An 18,156-nucleotide genomic window follows, 5' to 3' on the forward strand; every position below is an offset into this window, starting at 1 on the left:
ACTAACTGGAGATCTTTTCATTCCTTCCTTCCTTTCCTTTCCTTCACTGGTTATAGAAATTATGTCAGCCTCAAGAGATAATCATCCCTACCTATCAAGATATCTTCGGCCCCTAATTATGACTTATTTGTTGCTATGCTCTTTACTTCTCTTTCGGCTGTCATGAAACGGTGGGAGGGGGAATCTTGGAGGGAAGAAGGCAGGAGGTGTTTTGCATTCCTTTGCTGGGTAAAGAAAGGGAGGGGGATTCTTTGTGGTAACTTTCCATTTCTTACTAACCTCTGTCCTTTTTTCTGCGCAACTGCAAACTTTTATCAAAATATGTCAAGGTCACTGACAGTAGCCTCATCATCACCTAGAGATGACCACATGATCCTATTCAGAAGTTTTAATTGGAAGAATCATTTGATCTCTGGAGGGGGGAGCAATTCTATCCCTTTGTATATGCATTTTACCCACCAATAATTTAGTTTCGAATTGATTCTGTTTGCTACCATTCATTTCCCAGTAAAAGATAAATTCTGCTCTACATCATGGAGTCTGAGTATTTCTTTCTTGGGATTTAGAAGGAGCACAGTCTGACAAATTAGTTTTGTTTTGTTGTAGGTAGAACTTGGGTGCAACTGTGAAAAGTTAAAAAAAGTGCTTTAGAGAGAGATATACCATTTATTAACTATATTGTCTGTTCTTAGCTCCAAGTCATTTCATGTGGATATGGTTTTTTTATTGTGATAATACTGATTAAGATTCAGTGACAATATTGATTGAAAATATGGGGCATTTTCAAGAATGTAAAACATTTAAGGCATGGAGCAACATATAAAAATAATTCATAAGATTGATTTAACTTTCATGTAAGATAATGGCAACTCATAGAATTAATTTTCCATTTTCCCCCTTTCCTCACAGAAAATAAATTCTTCAACAATTTGCATTCCAAAATGGTACAGGGAGCTTAATCAGGTAATCCCAAAAGAGCAGTTTCCCTCAATTTAAAAGTATTTTGTTATAATTGAGAACAGATGTAACATATGCAAAAAAAGAGGGTCAGTAGATTTTTTCCCCCTGAGTATTCTACAGACATCCCTAAATATGCTGCCCAGTCAATTCAAAAGTGAGATCAGATGCATATAAAGTAAACCAACCAACTAACAAATAAAAATGGCAATTTTTGTACCATAATAAAGCTTCAATTTGTTTGACATATCACTATTAAAAACCAAATTGATTTTCCATTTATTTGATGATGTGCTCAGAAAGAATCAATTTCTTTTCAGTTTATAACTTCATTTATTACTAATTCAAAATAAAAGAGCGTGCACATTTCCATGTAATGGGCTATCATTAACTATAGCACATAGTTCTTGTGTGAATGGCGAGCTGGCACGCACGCACGCAGCTCGATTTGCACGAGTGGTGGGCCAGTGGTGGGATTCAAATTTTTTACTACCGGTTCTGTGGGCGTGGCTCAGTGGACACGGCAGGGGAAGGATACTGTAAAATCTCCAGTCAGAGGTCACACCAGTTGAGGTTTTAGCACCCTGCGTTTGCAGAGACTAACTTAGCTTCATAATAGCCCAAAAATTTGTATTCTGAATTTCATTACTGTAGAACATGAGTTTGGGATCCTGTCTGGTTATTCCATAAACAGGCTGATGACTATGATACTGCTGGAACATGATGCATCCTTAAAAAAGGACAAGAACGGGAGTTTTGGGTTATGTTTCCACTGTCAAGCTTTGGAAGCCGTATTAGCACCAGACGCTTCCGCCCTGCCACATTCTTGAGCCTGGGAAAATGGGAGGGGAGAATTTATTGGAGTGTATGTGGTTTGCCATAATAGCATTCTTTCTATAAGTCAAGGTCATGTTATTTCTACACTTGGTTAAGAGGACATCTAAAGTTGAGACGGATGGTGATTGGGGCATGTGATGCAATGGTGGGTGTAGGGGGTGGATTTGTAGTTTTTTACTTATTGCAAGGAAACCCGGAACTTTCAGATTCGGGATTTCCCAGGTGTGCCAGTTTATTACTTTAATAAAAAGAACCTTTGAGAAGATGTCTGTCTCGGAGTTATTGGTTGGAGTTGAGGTTTTCTGGAACCCTGACATCAACCCGTTTGTTTATCTCCATATAAGAATTTCCATTAACTAATATTCACTGGAAAATTAATTTGGTTTGATGTAAATGAAAGAAGATACGGGTAGTCCTTGACTTAAGACAGTTCTCTTAGTGAACGTTCAGAGTTACAACAGCACTGAAAAATAGGACTGATGACCGTTTTTCACAGTTACAACTTTTGTCACGTGATCAAAATTCAGATCCTTGGCAACTGACTCATATTCATGACGGTTGCAGTGCCCTGGGGGGGTCACATGATTTCACTTTGTGGCCTTCTGACAAGGCAAGTCAATGAGGAAGCCGGATTCACTTAACAACCGGGTTACTACCAACTGCAGTGATTCACTTAACAAATGAGGCAAGAAAGGTCATAAAGTGGGACCGAACTCACTTAACAAAGGTCTCCCTTAGCAACCGAAATGTTGGGCTCCATTCTGGTCGTAAGTCAAGAAGTACTTATATAGAATTTTTTGACGCTTGGGGATAAGATTAAATTTAACTCCAAGATTTATTTACATTTTGCAGTCCCAAACCATCTCCCAGCAATCTCAAACCTCTAAATAAATTTGTTTGGCCAAGATATCTACTGAGATTTTCCCTGTGCAAATATTGCTGCTAGCTGCCCAGAGTCGTGATGTTGAAACAAGCAAGTTTCAAATAATTTCACTTGAACCAGGTTCAGTTGCAGAGATTAACTAGATTTTATGTTCTCTGAAACATTTTTGGGTAAGGGCATCTTTCTTTCAAATAAATGCATACATTTGACACCTTACGTTGTACTATTTTCTTTTTTGAGGGTCATTTTTTATTATTGCTGTATGACTTAAAGGTGAGATTATAGGGATTGGTATGTGTTTGTGTGTGGGTGTACACAATTTCACTAAGATATTAACAACAAATATTACCCTGTCTGAAATTAATATGCAAGGGGAAATATAATAATACCAGGACATGAAACATACTGACTCATTCCAACTAACTCCATAGGATATGAGCATTAGCTTGATAAGATAGAAATGCAGAAAGAGAGAAAAAGAGAGAGATTCTCAGTTACAAAACAAGTTCCAAGTTAATAGAAAAGTAAAATGGAGTCTTAATTCAGTCCATTTTGACCCATAGTAGATTTATATGGGTCGAAATGGACTGCATTATCTTAGTAAAAAAGAATAAAAATGAAGACCCAAATCTTTACAAAAAAGGATTCTTTATGAAATCCTTTGGAAAGTTTGAATTCACTTGCAGACATTGCATGCTGTTCTACAATGTAAAAGAGAGTTTAAAAAGCTGTCTTCAATATGAGTAGGCTATGAGTGGTTGCCTTTTTGCAGAATGTAATTATTATATTATTTATTTAGCTCTGTCATTTTAAACAGTTGAGAATTTGTTATACCACCATGAGGCCTTGATGTTTCAGTAATACCCCTCTAACTATACTGTATAATGATGTGGGTTAGTGACTAAACAGAGCTAGAAAGGTGAATGCAAATTAGAAGAAATGCAGTATCCTTTTGAGAATTCACAAGCAGTTGTATTTGATAGTTCTTCAACATGTCTTTGATTCTTTATTTACATGCTATCTAACAGTGATGGGATTCAAATATTTTTACTACCAGTTCTGTGGGCTTGGCTTGGTGGGTATGGCAGGGGAAGGATACTGTGAAATCTCCAATCAGAATTGGTATTTACTGGTTCTCCGAACTACTCAAAATTTCTGCTATCGGTTCTCCAGAACTGGTCAGAACCTGGTGAATACCACCTCTACTATCTAATATCTATCTGATCACCCAACAGGACTTGGATCACAATAAAATGTGTTTTAACATGTCACAGATTTCTTTATGTGAGAGAAAGAAACCACATATGTATATTTTTGTGTGGTTTTGTTTTGTTTTTGAGCTACCAAATGCAGCCTAAAACAGGGGTCCCCAACCACCGGTCCGTGGACCGGTACCGGTCCGTGGAACAAGTCCTACCAGGCCGCTGGTTTGCTGGGTGCCGCCATCTTGTTTTGATGAAAAAGTGCTTCCGGTGAGCTCACCGGAAGCACTTTTTCATCAAAACAAGATGGCGGCGCCCAGCTGATGCCGGTACCGGGCCGCGCCATAAAAAAGGTTGGGGATACCGGGCCGCGGCATAAAAAAGGTTGGGGATCACTGGCCTAAAGCATCAGGAATTGGGTTTTTCCCCCCTTCAGGTGAAATATCTTTGGGATTAATCTTTGCAGTCTTGTGCCAATTAATTATGCTAATAAATCCATTACTGTTCCTGAGACCAAGGGTGACATCAAAGTCTCCATTTGCCCTTGTCATCATAAGGAGTAGCTAAGGGTCACAGGAATTGCTTTGCATAATACAGTCTGATGACATTATTAGAATGTAATTAGCAGCACACATTTAATTGTGTGAGAAAGTCATGAAATCTTCAACTCTAGTTTAATGAGTACTTGACCCCTTAGTGTTCAGTTAAGAGGCGAAACATGACATTTGGAAGAATCTGAGATCATTTAAAACATTCTATAAAAAAAAAAACACCAAAGATCCTGCCACAGAAAATGCGATTTTCACTTTTTAAACTGGGACTATTTCTATTTTTATAGAACAGTAACTGAACCAAAACTATCAATATTGCAAATGTGTAGTGATGTGATTTTACTTGATTTGTTTTTTCAGAGCTAAGAATATTGTTTCAAAAAATGGGTCTCTAATCACAGAATCATTTCTTGTGAGATGGGCAGTCATACAAATTTAATAAATAAATATGGCTTTTTCAACATTTGTAGAAATATAAAGTCATGCTTTGGGGAAGTAAATTACTCTAGATTGACCTCCATAATTGTCCCATAAGATTATCATATTATTTTGCATAAAAAGTAAGATTAAAAATTGCCTCAACTGAAAGACTTTTTAATAATCCTCCCTCTAACTTAATGCTTCTATAATGTCTTGCCAGAGATAATAAATTATAACCTGATCCAAATAATTGAACATTTTATGCCATGTATGGTTTAGTTATTGCATGAAAATGAAAGCTTTAACCAATCAGGTTAAAAATTGCACCTATTCTTTTTAGCCTTAGTCATGAAGATTTTATTATTTCCTGGGGGAAAAAGACTCATGCATTTTAATGCCAGAAGACATTATTAATATCATCTATTATACTCTTGAGCCTTGTGAAAGTTATCACTTATTATACCCCTATACACCTTTGCTGAGTAGCAGAGCTGCTGCAGTTCAGAGTTGTTTAATAGAAAAGCAGGGGGATTGTGATGGAAATGTAGCCCAGTTACATTTGCCCTGCCCAAATCCTATGTCCTCTGCCTAGACTCCCATCCATCCAGCAGTCCTAATCTGCTGGAGAGTAGCTGCAGTAGAACAGCTGTTTCACCAGAAGCAAGCTAGGAAGCTATCTGGCATCTCCATGGTAGCTCAATGCACACTGGAAAGTTGGCAATTGGGATGAATATACAGGTACTAGTTTGGAAATCTGAGCTAGAACTTGCTCTGCTTAAGTTGAATCAAGGATGCTTCCATGCAGAGAGATTTTCATTTAACACCACCACCCCGTCCCATATAGATTTTCAATGGAAAGGAAAACATAGATGGGAAGGGGAGAGATTGCCAATGGGAAACCACATTTCCTTATTCCTTCATAATATTCAGTGGATATGGTAGGACAATCGCATAAGATATCAACTTTTTCCGATGGCACCTTAATGTCAGGCACAAACAACCAGATACATAAAGAGCTTAAATTAATTGTTTTATTTTTCTATTGCTTATTTCTTGGAAATCTTCTCAGACTGGCAGCTTTCTCTTGGGAAAGACTAGATATGGTTTAATGGCATTCAATGGGGAAGTCGGACCTTGCCCTCTTTGTGTCTATGTCTCAATTCCAAACTGTTCTTCCTCTTGACTCCTACTCCTGGTTGGCACAGTCTCTTTCCAACACTAAGAGGGAATAGGGGCAAGGAGGGATTTCCTTGAGATTTAAAATACAATGAGTCAGGATAGCAGATGTTTAAAAGCAGATGTAAATAGGATATGTGGACGAGTAGATGGATATGTACTCTCTGCTCCCACCTGGCTGCCCTTGGATGGATTATAATCTCTGACAGGCCTTTGTGGTTCTTTGAAATATTTCCTCCTCGTGTTCAGCCAGTTCTGACAGATTCTGGAGAACTGGTAGCGGAAATTTGGAGTAGTCCGGAGAACCAGTAAATACCACCTCTGATTAGCCCCACCCCATCTATTCTCTGCCTCCCAAGTCCCAGCTGATAGGCTGGGTCTTCTTTTGTTGTCCTGCAGAGGAGAACAGAGCTGGAAAGTAGGTCAGTGGGTGGGGAGGGAATGGGGATTTTAGAGTATCCTTTCCCTGCCACGCCCACCAAAAATTACTGAGCTAGAAAGAGAATATGGAGCTGGCTAGGCTAAGGGGAGCACACATACACCCTCCCTGGTTACCTTTTCTGGGCCCCTTAGAGAAGCAGTATATCATAATAAATAAATAACAGCATATCATTGTCTTAGTCTGAAAAGTAAGCATTTCTTTTCTTGGGTAAATTATTATGCAAGCTAATTAATATATGAGTCATGGGTCCTGCTGGTCAGGACAGTAAGTAGGTAGAATTTGGGATGGGTGAGAAGTATAGACCTTTCGAATTTACAGATAAATAATCCCATTTTGAACTCTCTAAATATATAGAACAAATTGCCACGCATGAGTTACACTGAGGTCTACAACCAAGCATTTTTTGTGGAGCAAAAAGAATTCGCAGTGTGAAAGATGAGAAATCTGGCAAAAGAAAATGGCTAAGGTAAAAAGTACACTCAACACACATTTCTTTTCCCATGGCTCTTCCTCACCTCCAGAAAACAATACAGGTAGTCCTCAATTTACAACCACAATGAAACCCCAAATCCTGTTGCTAAATGAGACAGTTGTTAAGTGAGCTTTGTCCCATTTAATGACCTTTCTTGCCACAGTTGTTAAGTGAATCAACATAGCTGTTAAGTTAAGTAACGTTCTTAAGCAAATCTGGCTTCTCCATTGACTTTAGTTGTCAGAAGTTGGCAAAAGGTGATCACATGACCCCAGGACACTGCAATTGTCATAAATATGAGTCAGTTGATAAACATCTGAATTTTGATCACATGATCATGGGATGCTGCAACAGTTGTGTGAAAAATTGTAATAAGTCACTTTTTTCACTGCAATTGTAGCTTTGAACCATCACTAAATGAACTGTTGTAAATCAAGGACTACCTGTATTCCTATGGATAGGCTTAAAGTTTGCTCATAAGGTAATGCAAAAGTTACCTGAGAATATAACCACTGAAGCTATTGAAAATATTCAGCTTTATTCAACTAAAATAGAAGGCACTGGTATTCATGGTGTTTCGTTAGAAAGCCTCTCCAAAGAAAGACAATGCATTTTGCTGCTGGCTTTGCTGCTTTGTGCATTAATAGTAAAAATGCTCTTTTTCATCTCAGGGCTTGGATTAATTTTGTTTTCACCAAAGACCATTGAATGGCTTTGGACAGATCCAATTAGTCTTTGCTCCTCAGTTCACCCCCTGTAAAATGGAGATAATATTACTCCTCTTTCTCACAACAGCATTGTGATGATAAATATATGAGAGACATTTGGATACTACAAAGACAGGATAAATATAAATTTTACACAATTCATCCGTCTCCAGCAATGAAGGCTTTAACACAGAGAAGGAGAGAACCTCTCAGATTTATCAGTGCCGGAAAGCATGTTTCTTCGTGGGTTCCTTGTAAGACACAAGAATCTTATGTTTTTAATGCAAGAGTGCAGTGCTTGCCGAAGGGGGGGGGCATTTTGATTACTTCTGCAGTTCCCAGATCAATTAAGTCATGAGGGCGTTTTAAGATGTAAAAGGCAGCACCCAAGGAAATGAGAAACATATTAGAATTTCTATTATCATGCTTATAATAGAAATGGTGCCAACCAAATAAGAAATCAGTAAAATCTTTCCTTCACCCACCTTTTGCTATCGGGGCCGTTATCTTTTGAGCAAAATCAATGTGTTGACAACTCAAGCCTGCTCTAAGAACAAAAAAATGCCGCTTGAAATGAAATTCTTGACATTCCAATCACTCTCCCTCTATAGCAAAGCCATATTTTCATAAAAGAATAAATTTTGGAAGGAGCTCTAATGAATATTTTAAATTGACTCCTTCTGTATATTTTCACAGTGATGGGAACATTTCTTTACTTTTTTTTTTTTTTAAAAAATAGGGATATTGTGGAGAGACTCCCAGAAAGCTGAAGAAGAAGAAGAAGAAGAAGAAGAAGAAGAAGAAGAAGAAGAAGAAGAAGAAGAAGAAGAAGAAGAAGAAGAAGAAGAAGAAGAAGAAGAAGAAGAAGAAGAAGAAGAAGAAGAAGAAGAAGAAGAAGAAGAAGAAGAAGAAGAAGAAGAAGAAGAAGAAGAAGAAGAAGAAGAAGAAGAAGAAGAAGAAGAAGAAGAAGAAAGACACCAGGTTGATTTAAAGAAGCAAAAGCTTACATGTTACCTTAAGGGATAGAGTACTTGTTCTCATAAGGAATATTTTAATTCAAGTAATTTATCTTGTTATTGCAATATATCAGGACCTTTTCTATTTCAAATAAGCCCCCTTCAGGCATTATGCAGGTCTAACTATTCAAAGAATATCAAGACGGGTATTCCAGTTCCATTTGCATCCGTGCCCTGTCACTCATAACTACAATTGCCTGAATGTCAGTGTGGCTATACTATTCAGCACATTAATTAATCTTCACAGTCAGAGTTTCTAACCACATTCTAGCATTCAGTGGTGCACAGTTATGGTTTTGCTCTAGAACTTCCCTGCCAACTCGGGAGATCAGCTGTGCAAGTGAAGTGTAAATCTTCAACTCTAGCTTTGCTTCCGTTTGGTAATGGTTGAAGATGGCAAGTTCTATGCTAAATCCTAGAAATGGGTTCTTAAGGACTTCTAGTACCCCTGAGAAACTGGTTTTTAAGGAGTTTTGTATCTACTAACCCATCTTTTCTAAATTTGGAATATTAGGTTGTGATACTAAGTTTAGTCATATTTGATTTTTTTTCAATCTCCTGTGCAATCAGAATCATATGATATGATTGTGGTGTCTCTCACCAAGATAATGAGTAAGTTTGTAGCACATTCTGTATCAACTATAGGTTCCAGGTAGTTTTCAAATGGGGTCCAGTGTGGAATGTGTTGAGGTTTTCAGTCAATCAGAATAGATCTGGAAGGGACCTTGGAGGTCTTCTAGTCCAGCCCCCTGCTCAAGCAGGAGACCCTATACCATTTCAGACAAGTGACTGTCCAGTCTCTTCTTAAAAACCTCTAGTGATGAAGCACCTACAACTTCTGAAGGCAAGCTGTCCGACTGGTTAATTGTCCTCACTGTTAGGTACTTTCTCCTTAATTCCAGGTTGCTTTCTTGATTAGCTTCATCCTTTTTCTGCTTGGCTAGTACTTTGGAAGTTGACCCCTCCTTTTTGGACCCTCTCAAATACTGGAATACTGTGTCTTCTAGGCTTCTTTCTAGTACTTTGGAAAATAAGTTGACCTGTTGCAGGATTAATCTAATTAATCCTAAATCTAGCTAATCCTAGATGTGAAGGAGACATTTGTCTTCCAATTCTAATTTTCTGCAAGAGGTTAGTATGTTTTGTAAAGGGCTTTTTCAAACCTGCTTGTGAATATGTGATAAACATTTTTGTCTCTCTCCTTTTTCATTACCTGTTAGCACACAAGAGTAAAACAGAACTATGTTATATTAATAACAGACATGTTGTTCTTTTAAAAATGATGTCATGGGCTTTCCACTAAATTGCATGGATTTCTTATTAGGAACTCTTCTACTAAAACAGTTTTTGCTTTAAAGACCATTATTCTATAAATGTACTTATCTTATAATCTTGTTCCAAGTTGCTGAATCCCATTTCAGATGGGGACTAGAAATGCTGTCAGTCATGATCCTATTACATGGTCTTGACAATGTAACAAAAAGATACAATTTTAACCCAAGATAGTTTGTTGATAGATTATTAAATTCCAAACATGTAAATTAAAATTGGCCTTTGCTGATGTATTCTGTACCCTCTACTCAAGCATGTCTGAAAATAAATCAAGCACAATGTGAACAAATTTAATAGATTGTTCCAACAGAGAAAGAAATGTTCGGAGGGAGGGGGAAAAAAGCCCTTTGTTACTTCTTCCTCTTTTAGATGAGAATGATTATCTCACTTTCTGCCCAAGGCTAAAATCACACAACACAAGAATCATAGATGTAAAGAGTTAGTAATTTTTAGCCCTCATGAAAATAAAAGCTGATAAAAAAAAACAGTATGTCTTCTGTTTTTCACAAGAAACAAAGCGGTAACCAGGCAGATTTCTAACAAGAGAGTTCCAGAATTACTATTATTGTTAACTGCTGAGATTATGACTGATTAAGGTTAAGCAGACAGATGCACCATATCTAAACAGCCTGAAAGGTATATTGTAGATCAGTAGCAATGAATCCCAGGTAATAGTTATTCAGTAGTAGTACTGCTAAGCAATAGACAAGGCAAATATGTCATTGTTATCCAATATGCTGCCAAAAATGTTTTGTTATTCAGCCAACAAAGAAAATATTTTAAATTTGTTGTCCCAAAAAATTCTGTCTTGTTAAAGCCATCATTATTAAGTCACAGCAAGGATCAGACTAAAACATCAACATTAATAATATTATCTAATGCACTTCCCCACAAGCTAAGTATTAAAGAAATGTAATCTCTCTCATTTTGGTTTCCAGAGAACAGAGAGTTTCTTTACCCTAACACTATTAACATTAGTTTATTAGCCATGTTGTCTTACACCTGATCATCCATTCCAGGCTGTAGTTTCCACGAGTCTCCTATCACAGTGGTTCAATGAGTTTGAAGTCTTTCCAGAGCAGCTTTAGATAGACATGGGGTACATCAAAAATGGCCCTTTCACCATAGGAGGAATGGTGAGTCTTCTAGTTGCTTCAGAGTGCTTTGACCAGGTAATAAATCAGTTACATCATGCCACTCTCTGTCATCTGTTGTATCATTCTCTTTCGTTGGAGATTTCTCCCCCTAAACTTAATTTAAAACAAACACTTCAGTCCTAGTTGCTCTGAGTTAATGTTTCCAAAATGGAGTGCCCTTTTGACTTTGGTCTTTAACTGCACAATTTTGATTAACTTCATACATCTAGAAGGCTATTGGAGAAGGCTGGCCTGGGATCAGAATGACAGTGGTGCCATTTTCTTTCATGTACTTGGGTCCACATCAGAAAACCTACTTACATCTTCTGTTGCTTGACATATGGTCAATGAGAATATAAGATGGTGATTTTTCAGTTGGGGCATCCAAACAATGGAAGAAACACCATTTTGCTTTTGAATCCAAAGCACTATAAAACTCCACCAATTAACTCATAGTCATATTCAAGATTTTGCTTTTGAACTTTGTCCCTTGGGGTAGCTGGTAGTGCTAAGAGAATCATAAATCTTCCTGCCTGGGTTGAGAAAATGCCACCTTCCCATGACTTGGTACATCTTGATAGTGATTTCTGTCTAGAAATGCTCTTTCTGCTAAAATTCATGAAGGTTCTTTTGTTACATCTCTAAGACAACCCTTTCTTTTGTGAATATTGAATGAATGGCAATTTTGGCTTTTTTCTTTTTCTGTCCCCTTTTCAGATGATACTTTTCAATGTTATTTTCCTGGAGAAAATCTAAATATGTGGTGGCTAAGAGTCCAAGCTAACTTGATGGCAACGCATAATTGATCAATATTATTGTAATATATTGTTTTTATTAGTGCAATTTTGTAACCTCTATTGTGAATTGTTTTGAGATGCTTTTGTACAGGAAACAGTTTTGCAATAAGTTGAATGAACTGATCAAGTAAAAGAAGCATGCTTACAAGTTGCCCCCATCTGGTGGGTAAGAGCATATACATGTACGCATTTCCCTAATCTGTTTTTAAAATGTAACATTGGAGTTCTGGCGCATGAGAAAATGGGATTACAACTATAATCTAAGATGTAATTATCCCTCTTTCTAGATAAAGTCTAACAGCTTCTTTTAAATTACAGCCTTCCTAGCCCGCTAGGGAGGCTAAGCCACCGAGGTATAAACATCAACAGATTTCACAGTGCTACCAGTTCATGAAATTTGCAAGTGGTGATCAGGCAGCTAGGTGCATAATAAAACTTCAGCTTTTTGACATTTTGTGGAAAATATACAAAATGATAAGTGGGAGTTTCCTTTGAATATCTGCAATGAACTGACTATTACATAATTATTGTATTTCATCCTTCTTCATTCATTTTAAATATTAAGATTAAAAGGTCAAATCTGTTGAATCAGACCAAAGGCTTGCTTAATCTAGTCTCAAAGAAAGCCTGCCAGAAAGATTTCTTGGGAGGCAACAGTTAGCACACTCCCACTATGGTGAGCAGGGCAAGCTACTGTATATAAACAGGGTGCAAATCCCACACTCACTTCCACTGATGATGTTATCTAATAGGATAATGAAATGTCTGCAAGCAAACAGTAAGGGCTCTATAGTTCAACCCTGAGCTACATATAATTGTCTTCTGTTGAATACATGTTATCTCTTTATGGTTGTTTACATTCAGCTGTCCATCTGTTCAGTTCAAAGATACTCTTTGTATTCTGTTTTTGGTTCTACCACAATGAATAGTTTGATAGACCGTGGAAACATGAAAATGCTTCTGTATCATTGATATCAACTGTATCTTTCTTTACTCAGCTGCTATTTCAAAAGTACAAAATGATTCAGCCTCCCTCCCCCTAAAGTGACACAAAAAGTAGCCAACTTCCTGTGCCTTATCCCAACTAGGGCTTCATGTGTGTTTTTACTGCGCAGGCAGTCAGAGGCATACAAAAGGGGCAGTGGTTTGATTGCACTGTCATAACTGCCATGTTGACTTTTTTGACCTTAATCCTCTGGTCTCCCCCGCAGGTGGTGCTCCAGTTTCCTCAATCGCTTCAGACACTGTAATATTCATTGCATGAAGGAAAAATATAGCTTTTTTTTCAAACAAGTGAAAAATATCTAGACTTTAGGAAAAATACATTTAAAAGCCATTACCTTCTCTTCAGAACAAGCTTCATTTTTATTATTTTATGACTCTGAATTCAGTTTTAAACCATTGACAGCATAATGACAGAAGTTTGCTGCATAATTATGGCACCACTTATTCTACTATTTATCTTGACTTGAAAAATGGCAGATTTTTGCCTCTGCAAACCGAGAAAAAAAACATTTGATATATTCTGCCCGGCAGTATATTCCTCAGAATTGCATTTCTCACCTACTGTGCATCTTTTTCTGTCACCATCACAGGTTCCCCCCTCCCCCAGCTTTCTCTATCTTTCTGATGATTCATTTTATTAAAAACAAGATGGATCTTGTAGCAACTTAAAGGTGAGAATCCACTTCGTCTGATGCACAAACCTATCTTCAAATGGCACACACACACATGTATGGATGAGGCTATATACTCACAGAAACATAATCACAAACACATTCGTATGCATGTTTGTGCACACGTATGCATATATGTTTATGTATGTATGCAGAGAAAGTTACGAAGAAGTTACTCAGTATCTTTAAAGTAGACTGAAGCTTAAGGATATGTAAAATAAGCGCCATAACTATTCATAATTATAATTATTCACACCCATTAGTCACAGCAAATGCTTAAAAATAAACATTTTAGCATGGTTATGGTAATTAATACTCGTCATCTGGTGAGAGTTTAATGGTACTCAAGGAATCAAGCCTTGTTTTGGTATTTCTCTGATAATTATCATATGAAGAGGATAGCAGACCATGATTTCTTGTCTCTACCTCTGTTCTTGCACCCTCACCATTTTATCTCCTCCACTCTACACATTTGGACGAATCTCTGCAAAGCCAAACCTACTTCATATTATTGTTAGTTGCACAATCAGCCAGATTTTTAGAATGGATTTGGATTTTGAATTATTTTTTTGGTCTGTCTATTGAGTTCTTCCCAAGTGGTTTTGAACTGATGGTGATTTTGTCAATGCTGACGGTATTCAAGTGGTGCTCCAATGTTTTTGAATTGTACCCAAGGCATCTATTATATTGGAACTATGCTTGTTTTCTTTTGCTACAGTTATTTTACTTCTATTTGCTGATCTCTCTATTTTGTGATTTTCCCCCCAGTATTTTCTCTTCTATTCTGCTGTCTCCAGGTAGTGCAATACAATACATATATTTCATAGCAAGGCACTTTCCCTTTTGCACTTCAGATCAACAGCATTATCACCACCACCACCTCTCTCTAACCAAAGAGAGGTGCAGATAAATCTTCAGAAAAAATACTATTCAAAAAACCAGGGGAAATGGTTTCATCCTTCTGGCTGTTCTTCAACAAAGAAGATTTCAGCATGAGTCTTCCAGAGTATAGCTGATTGATATTTTCCATTATATAGTTCTACAGAGGTGAAAGACTCCAAAGACTATTGGAGTCTGTTATCATCAAAGCCTTGGGCAAAAAGAAGGCAGAACCTCCTCGCTGATGAACCGTAGATCGCGACTCTCTGTGGCTATGGTCCGTGCTCTTTTATTGGAGAGCCCCGATCATTACGATTAGGGGATGAAGCTGCCTTGGAGGGGCAGCAGAGTAAGGGGAAGCCGCAAGCCAGGTTGAGGGGAGCCACATCTCCCCCCCGGGCTTGGTCTTTTTCCCCCCAAAGACGACTGCAGCGGTGGTTTAAAATGGCCACCCCGAAGAGGAGGACTCAACTGGATTAAGATTTGTGCAGGAGGGAAGAAAGAGGTGGATGACATCTGAACCGGGACAACTGGGCAATACAACTAAACAAAAGTACCCCGGGATTAAGGTAATATGGAATTTTTAAGAAAAGTGAGTGGCGAAACTACAAAGGGACAGGAAAAAAAAAATAAGAAAATATTTTTGACAGCTAAGCGGGGCTTCGAACTGGGAAAGGAAGAAGCTGGAACTAAAGATTTAACTAAATTGGACGAAAATATTTTGGGAATAAACAGACATAAAACAAAGCTGGACTTAAGATTGTCAAAAAATAATAATAAAGTTTACAAATTGGAGACTGGACTGTGCTGGAATATTGAGGTTTGAAAAACCCTAAATAAAAAAATAGGGGGAAAAGATGAAGACTTTGTATAATGGAGAGTGCCACCTTTTGACAAAAACTTGAGCTCAAACAAAAGGGAAAGCATCCTGTTTCTGAATGAACTTGTGTGGATATAACATTAAAGAAATATTGAAACAAAGTAAGAATCTTAGAAAGTAAAAGCAGAACCAGAATAAAGGAAAAAGCAAGGAAAGACTGACTGTGGGATTGATTGATGTTTTTGGTATAGACCCTGGGCTGGAATAACTGAGAACTTTAGAAAATTGAAAGAAGAAAGAAAGAAAAGAAAAGTGTTTGGTTTTTTTTTGTGGACTTTAACGATCATAAAATATAAGAGTGTAATGATGATATCTCTTCAGGAATTAAAAATGGAACTTAAAAATATGAGAATTACTACAGGAAAGAGGCGAATCATTTTGCTCTGTGTTAGAAAAAATGGAAATGGCGATTGAAGAACAAGAAGAAAGAGCTTCAGAGGAGGAGTCAACTCAAGGAGAAGACATTTTAAACAGACAATTAACACAAAGAACACTACAAAGAAGTGGGGAAAGAAGGAAGGTTAAAAAGTTGAGATTTAAGAAGGCAATCAAAGGGAATACCTGTGAAGTCAGGAAAGGCAGAAAGACCCAGCAGAAAAGGGGAAAGGAAGATGTTAAGAAAGAGAGGGATATAAACTGGAATGAGAAAAGATATGGGGAAAAGAAGGGGAGGAGAAGCAGTAAGAAACAGGTGCATGAAATAAAGAAATACAGAAATAGTAAAATGTTGAAAAGAAATTGTTTTTTCAGAGATAATGGTTGATGAATTAAAAAGGGGATTCTGCAGGGTGACAAGGGGTAATAAGAATATTTCTGCAATTAAACATATTTAGAAAATAGGGTAATATAGATACTGATAACTCTTATTAAAAATCAAGGGGGGGAAATATGCTGCGGAATCCAAATGAAAAGATGTAATGATTATTATTGTAACTTCTTAAAAATAATGGTTTATTGGAAATCAAGATGAGGGAATAAAGGTATATTTTAATCATTGAGGTGTCACACTCAAAGCAGTAAAAGTTTTTTTTTTTAGTGTTAAAATTTGTATTAATCTAGAATTTTCAAAAAGAATGTGTAATGGAAAGGGAATATGACAGACTAAAGAACCAACTAAATTAATAAGTTAACATAGACTATTAAAAGCAAGGAGAGACATTGGTAACTTTATTATTATTATTATTATTATTATTATTATTATTATTATTATTATTATTATTATTAGGCAAACACATATTGTTTATCTTCATTTTTAAAATAAATATTAAAGGATTATATTTGAAATAATTGAAATGAAACAAAAAGATGTTTCGATTGAGATTAATGAAAGAGGCTAGAATTAATGTGTTTGTTTCTCTCCTTACTGAAAATTTGGAATGGAAGAGGTAATAATAGAATTAAGTATGCATATATGAATGTATAATTGCTGTCATATTTGTATGTAAAGGTGATGACCCGGAAATATGTTGTCCACTAAAAAGAGATTTTTGTTTTTAATGTGAAAAACTGAATAAAATTTGTTTAAAAAAAAAAAGCCTTGGGGATGGATGCCAGGATTTCCTAAAGAAAGGCATTTAAGGCACCAGGCTAGAAACCAGGAGACCACGACTTCTAGTCCTGCCTTAGGCACAAAACCAGTTGGGCCACGTTGGGCCAGTCACTTTCTCACCCTCAGACCTAGGAAGGAGACAGTGGAAAACTACAACTAGTCCAGATGGTTCCAAGATATCAAAAAAATAACAATTACTTTGACATGATTGTGGAGCTTATGTGCTCTGAGGAAAATGAGATCTATGCCAGAGGTGCAAACATAATAGACAGGCCTCATCAGAGTAGCCAGATAAGGAGTGTCTCTCTCCCATAAATAATATGGCAAGACTAACTTAGAGAAATATATATGGGAATGGTCATTGCCTGAATCCACAAGGGCAATGCTAGGTGATGAAGTTCCTGGATATCTGGTGACAGATGGACTATAGAACTCAGGACTGTTGGCTAAGCAGCCAGGGGCAGCAGTTGTAAGATTACTGATTGCTTGCTTGTCACAAATATTCAAAGACTGAAAAAAAAATGATTTTCTATTACAAATCAAGTTCATCAAGAAGAGGCTATCTGAAAATAATGCACCAGTTCTGGAAAAATAATAATATACAGAACCAGAAATAACAGAACAGGCTTGCAGAGCAACATGGAATTATAATACAAAATAAAGAATTTACAGAAGTAGAATTGCAGGTCTAATCCGGGCAAAGAAACCAGTCTTTCCAGAAGTGATTCAAACAGTAGAGACAAACCAGGGAGAGTTAATAGAGGAATCTAATGTCACCAATGAAAACCTACAGTATCTTCTAACTTCTAATGAGGAACAAAAAGAAGAGGAATTGAACCAAAGAACTGAGCATCTAGAAATGCACAAAAACAACAGAATAAGGTTGACTGCATTGAAGCTTGTTACTACAACAACAACAAAGCTAACACAAATAATAAAAATTGCCAATACTGTAATATTAAGTATACGTGCCAATTTCCTGAAAGAAACAAACCAACTGATGTACAAAATGACTACAGTTATAACTCAATATCTTGGATACAAAATTAGAAAAGGAAAAAAAGATAAACAATGCATCACCAAAATGAAAGATCAGGTTGGAAAATAAGATCAGTATGCTAAGAACAGATGCAAGCAAGCTAGATGAAAGAAAAGCTGAAGAACAAGAAGATCAAAGAGTACCCAATCAAGAAATATGATCTAGAGATAGGGAAAAAAAACCAAGAAAACACTGGAACTAATAA

This window comes from Notechis scutatus, chromosome 1 (genome assembly GCF_049901735.1).
Source record: "Notechis scutatus isolate UNSWTSFEM ecotype Mainland chromosome 1, rNotScu1.2, whole genome shotgun sequence".
In the NCBI taxonomy this organism is placed as follows: domain Eukaryota; kingdom Metazoa; phylum Chordata; class Lepidosauria; order Squamata; family Elapidae; genus Notechis; species Notechis scutatus.